Here is a 6,267-nt window from a genome sequence, read left to right on the forward strand (position 1 = left end):
TTAACTTTTGTGTTTTAAAATCTCTAGAAGTGCCCTGAGAACAGCCTGAGGGTTGTGTGATGAATCTATGGCTGATCTAGTCTACAGCTGTCATCTTTAAACAAAATGAGTTCTGCGTACCTTCAAGTGCCAAGTCTTTGCCGCAGTTTGAAAGCTGTTTGATTTTTATTTCTCTTGTTTCCCGTGCAGCTCACACCACACATCTGGAAATATCTCACTTTGTTTTTTAGGGAATATTTCAGGTCTTTTAGGAGCGTAAATTAGCTCTTTTTTCCTCAAACGTTAGTAAGAATACATGCAGCTGTTAAAATAACTTTCATTTCTGCCTTGCTTTTTCGCTCACCTTCTAGCATTTATAAACAAATTTGGTGTAACACGAATGTTTACACACAGCTAATTATGTATTGAGGTCATTTTAAAGCGTTACAATTTTTACAATTTTATCAGGTCAAGTTATTTTCTGATGCATTTTAAACAGGTTTTGCCTTGAGAAACCTCTGCCAAAAAAGCAAATGGCTTACACGTCTTTATTGTATTTTGCTGTTTTTTTTTGGATTGTTTGCGAATAGATACGTAAATGTGACCAAAGTCTGTATAGTTCTCAGTTTTATGTTTTGCATTTAATAATCAAATCATTCACAATAAATGATGTATGATCATATCTGTGCATAGAACCCTGCCTTAAAATTGCGTTCAGAACGCTGTTATACTTCTGTCACGTGTAAGGTGATTTATATCTTCCTGTTAAGTGGCATCAGCAGTCATATGGTTTGTTTTATGGATGTTGAGAACAGCTTCGATGGCGGACTGCGTGGCTCGGGAATACTGCCAGAGACGACCGTCATCGTCAGAGAAAAACAGATGAATTATGAAATCGTCATGTGCATCCCAGGCCTAGATGTTCGTGTTTTTCATGTTACACATTCATGATGACACAATCCCTGTTTGCAGTGATCCTGACCACATTTTTAAGAATTGTAGAGTTGTAATTCTTTTTTTAAAGGAATATTAAGATACTGTTTAACCTTTAATACAATGTGCCTGTGCTACTGTGTGGTCAATGGAGTAATGAATGGTAATAAATGACGTCGTTGTATCTCTACTCTTGTAACTACATTTATAAGAAGGCATATTTGGGATTATGTAATATCCAGATGTGTGGGCCTTATTTTGCTTTATCAATTCATTTTATTATATATAAAGAAGGTCGGCTGGGAACGCTAAGAACTGCAAGGTCTGAAAGCATCTGCCTTTTTTTGTGGACATTCTGGAAAATCCATTCGTTTGGTAAATGTATGAACAGACTCCTGCTTTTACCTAGGATCAGATGAATTGATGGATGCCTCCTTCACGATGTTCCTTGGTGACGTTATAGTTGAAGGTTTAGATCTAGGGTCCCACACTCGAGGTGTGTTGACAATCCTGGTCGACTGTTTAGCTGAAGTATATATCTCTAGGGGCTACGCTTATTGGCTTGCGTATGCACAGCTGCACTTGTTCCGCAACTATGTAATCCAGCTCGGGTTTGTCCTGGGGTCCTTCAACTGAGGTGTGTTTCGATTGCAGCTCTCCTGTGGTCTGGTTTGTCCAGCCTGTAACTTCTGAGAAGGGTATTTGTGGAGAAATGTTCCTCCCAGACCTGAACCGATGGTGGCGGTGGTATAATAGAGGCTGAAGGAGGGCATTCCCTGTCAGTCTCCGAGTGATACGCCCAAATCGGTTTGATAAATGTAGACAGACCTTTTTTCATTTTGTTACAATCTGGGAACTCTGACGTAGGTGCTCTTTTATGGCCTTGATGTTATGCCAAATTGGTCACATGGCTGCCAGTCAGTGAAACTTTCACCGAAGGCCGTCCCATAGCCTTAAAACCAGGATGCAGCATCTTTCTTGTGTTAAATACACAACCCCGAGACGCTTTTTGTTCATGCAGCTTGTGTGACATCATGATAAACGAAATACACTGAATATTTAACGAAAAGCAAATATGGAAAACAGGTGTCGGCATCAGTTATGAGACCTAAGGCTTATGATTTTCCTTACACATTCATACCCGGTGGTCACAGTATGTGTCTGCTACTCTTCTGTTATGCTGATCCAGATCTGCCTTTTGTTTCGTCTAAAGACTTGTGGTTCTCTTTGCCGTAGAGTTCTGACATTTGATTGTTTTAACGGTTATTACAACATGCCTTTTGGACAGATTGTGAAACTAACAGGTAAGTGTTATGAACAATATGTTCCAGATGTGTATACTGAAGGCGTTCTTTCAAAAGCAGCTCGGTGGAGATTGCACAATGCAGCATCATCTGGGATCTGCTTTCTCTGATCTCAACATCTTACAATGACGGATTTATTGCAAGAAATATCGATTTATCGGTGCTTTTGCAATAAATGGTTAGCCAGAAATATCAGATCCAACCCCGAACTCCAGATCCTGAATACCCAGAATACCCAAAACTATCAATAGTCATGGATCCGCCAAAGAAGTTGACTGAGCGAAGCCAATGAAGAGTGGAAGCAAGAGAAGAAGTGATATTGACCAAAAGTAGTTTATTGAATATTGAGCTGTGTTTCAGTGCTCGGACTTTGTCTGACCAAGTGTTGGATCCAAGAAAATGACTGCTTCGACGAGCACAACGACCAGTGATGTTACAAATTTAAAACTGGAGACATTTTCTGATCTCTTGCTCATGAAAACACAAAATATATTAATTAATCAACAAAAACGAGTGTTAAATCAATGGTTTAAATAATTAGTATTCGTAATTATATAATAAAAAAATGTAATTGGTATGCATGATCACAAGCTAAAATTTTATAATTTTTAAAATAAAAATATGAATGAGGAATAAAAATGAATGACAGGAAAACAACTGGAATGCACGGCTGCTTTCTTACAGCAAGACATGCTTTTCATTTGGGGATCCTTGCATAAAAGCTTCCCCCCTTGTTATTAAAAGTGTGTGATTGTTCAGATGCGTGCGTCGAGGACGGGACGGGCTGAAGTCACCTTTGAGCTCTATCCAGAGTGATTTGGCAGATGTGGGACCTCTGGTTCTGGCTCAGGATCCCGCTCATGCCTTCGGCTCCATGTCGAGTGCAAAGTCAGCCCCGCTGGAGTAATCATTAATGAACTTCACACACCACGCTGCAAGCACCTGTGTGTGTGTGTGTGTGTGTGTGTGAGAGAGAGAGAGAGAAAAGGGCAGGGGGATGCACTTCTCCTCCAATGATCTGTAGAGTTAAGAGATGACAAAACTAAACGAATCCAGACCTCTTTAGATCAGGTTCAGCTCAGTCCAGACTCGGTCCTGGAGGGCCAGCGTCCAGCCCTAATCAAACCCAGCCGAAGCCTCTAATCAAGCTCTTCCGAGGCATGCTGGGACTTCCGTGCCCTAGAGGACAGCTCTGTGCTCGACCGATCGAGTTTATGATTAACTCAGGAGCATGTGCACCTGAAATCACATAATCCACTGCTCTCCTTAATAAAACGGTCTCCCAAAGAGCTTAAAAGAAAAAAGCTCTAATCTAAATAGTTCGTATTAAATAAAAGGCATCGGCTGTTAACACCTGAGCAGCATTTTTAGAGACCTGCTGTTGAAAATAGAATATTTTCTTAGCGTAGATGCTGTTTACATCAAGCACGAATAGCAGTGTATTCTATTTACACTGAAAATAACAGCATTGTTTAACAGCAAACAGCACTTCCTGAGATTTACACTATTTATTGCAAGAGGCAATTATCACGCGCTTATTGAGTTTAAATGTTCATTTTGGTTCAAATTATTAAATAGATGTCATGATTGACACCCTTATTGGGACGATAAAGCCCTAACCGATACTATATTTTCAACTTTTTGTTTTAAATTAATAAAGACACATATCACTAAAATAATGCGGTGAGCATTAACTAATCAATGTACAATGCAACACAAAACCTGAATTTACATTTTACAATTTAGTTTTTATTTATGTGCCAAATACAGAATCTCACGACCCAAACATAAGCAGCCTGATTCTGAAAAAATCACAAACAAAAATATATCTTGATAGCCACCATTACAAGTTCATTCCGATTAGCTCCTGTATTTGCATTCGTGTGTGTGATTATGTCTTAATTGGTTTCTGTATAAGGTAACAGTTCATTAATTCTACACGCTTGTCCACTGTTTAGATGTCATGTTCGTGGCAGCGTGAACAAAAATGACAGATTGCAGGATCTCGCCGTGTTTATATCATGCCATAAACTGCACAGCGCAATAAAACGGCCCATGCTGAAATGTCATATCTGAATATGCACGCTGCGTTTCATTTAATACGACTTTGCATACATTTCTAGAACAGAAACCCGAACACTGCTTAAAGCCGGGGTTTACTGTGTTAACATCTCTTTTTTTTATCAGAAGCGATTGTCCGCATCTAGGAAATAAATAAATACAGGAGGTATATGAATCATCTGAAGGATGTACAGTATATGTACAGTAAGTGATGCTGAGGTTTTGGTGTCTCTATCAGTGAGGGATGGAGGAGTGTTTTGGCTGATGTAAACATGATTGATCACACCCATCGAAGCCTTCTTCTGTGGATCGACCTTGGACTGGATCTCACTGCTGGACTGTAGCATCTAAAGGCTGTTTGGCGAAAATACACACAGCATGATGCAGTTTGTTAAAGTCGGCTCACCTGCTTTTAAAATGCTTATCATTCCGACAAATTTAGTTAGCTATTAAGTGTGACTTTTCCCTCTAAAAATGCTTAATGTTAATAGTTAGACAGCCGCAGAAGTGAGATAGATGTCAAGTCAGGGATGTAGAATAAGGTCATGCGGAATAAAGCATTAATATGTGCATAATTAGCACTAATAAATGGCTAATATTCTAATAAAATGCATGCTAGGTGTAACTGTAAAACAAAGTGCTACAAAAAACAATTTTTGCTCAGAATTGAAAGAAGAGATTTTGGAGTGGTGAGATACAAATGTGCAACCGTTTCATCCCGTTTAAGCTGATCTTAGCTTCATCTTCCTCACTTTTGGGCTTGATTAATACCTCACACTGATTAATATCTCGATCATTTGAGGGGTGGAGTAGTTTATTATATGAATGATGGATTATGAAATCAAGGCATTTGGATGTTGAGTAATGTGCTCACAGTCATTCACTAGGGACACGTAATAGGTTTCGTTTTATTCATGTTGACTCAAACACAGCATAAGTAATAGCTTTCTGGGTCTCTTCTGTCCTCTGTGCTTCTGTTTGTCTCCACCGAGAGGCAGCAGTGCTCAGGAAAACAGCTCAGGAGCAGAGAGCTTCATCAGACCAAGATCTGTGTGAGATCTAACCCTCTAGCCGGTCTAAATATACACTTTTTTTTTCCTTTAAAAAATGCATTTGTTTTACGACTATTATCGTATGGCATTGTATTTCGTGATCACATGTCGAATGTCTTGAAAATGTATTAAATACTATTTATTGGACAAAATTTTGCATAGCTTTTGGCCACCAAAGTAAAATTTAACTAGTTTGTTTAGAGATTTCATCCAAGCATGCCGTAAATGATCGCATTAGAAATATGATGAACAAGAATTTCTCCTGGTTTTTACTGACGTACTCCGGCATAGAAATAGAGGAAACATGGATAGAGCAAAAAAAAGGCAGTAAATGAAAACAGTCTGTTACTTTTCAATCTCTCTGAATGTTCTAAGACAAGCAGTAACATGCATTTTTTTTTATTTTTTCAGTTATTTAAAAATTTGCACAGTGCATAAATAACATTTTGGTAATGCAGCCATTTATGTAATGCAGCCTACGTTTGATCTTGCGGTCATTTCTCCATTGAGTGAATACATGCAATATTGATACATAACTTTCATAAATCTGAATATTGTGGACTTTAGCACACACTGAATCTGTGTGTATTCATGTTTATCCAAGTGATGTCCCACGACTCTCGTTTTGTCCCAGCAGTGGCAGACGGAGAAGCCGGATGCAGGAGGTTTGGGGAATTCTATTGGCAACATTCAATATTTTAGCAGTTCTGTTTGGTGCCACTAGTGGTGTAGAAATAACACACAGTACAGGTCAGATGAATTCAGCTCTGCCTCTAGAGGACACTTGCGGTAACAACCACCGAGCCTAATTATCATTTAATTACTGCTCATTACAAAAGCAGAATGAAAGAATAACAACCAGAAACTCTATGTTCCCTCTTGTTCTATACTAAAGTAGGTCAGTAAAAATATGCAAAAATCCTGAATTAGACCCTGAC

General features: G+C 38.9%; 1 protein-coding gene across 1 annotated transcript in view; it reads left to right on the forward strand.

The window, feature by feature from the left end:
- stxbp6 (syntaxin binding protein 6 (amisyn)) overlaps positions 1–1,102 on the forward strand; it is a 31,745-nt gene extending 30,643 nt beyond the window's left edge. The window contains exon 6 of the mRNA XM_043262224.1: positions 1–1,102. This exon is cut by the window's left edge and continues 542 nt beyond it. The gene's annotated coding sequence lies outside the window, so the exon portion shown is untranslated.
- Positions 1,103–6,267: the final 5,165 nt, after the last annotated feature.

This window comes from Puntigrus tetrazona, chromosome 17, assembly GCF_018831695.1.
Source record: "Puntigrus tetrazona isolate hp1 chromosome 17, ASM1883169v1, whole genome shotgun sequence".
NCBI lineage: Eukaryota > Metazoa > Chordata > Actinopteri > Cypriniformes > Cyprinidae > Puntigrus > Puntigrus tetrazona.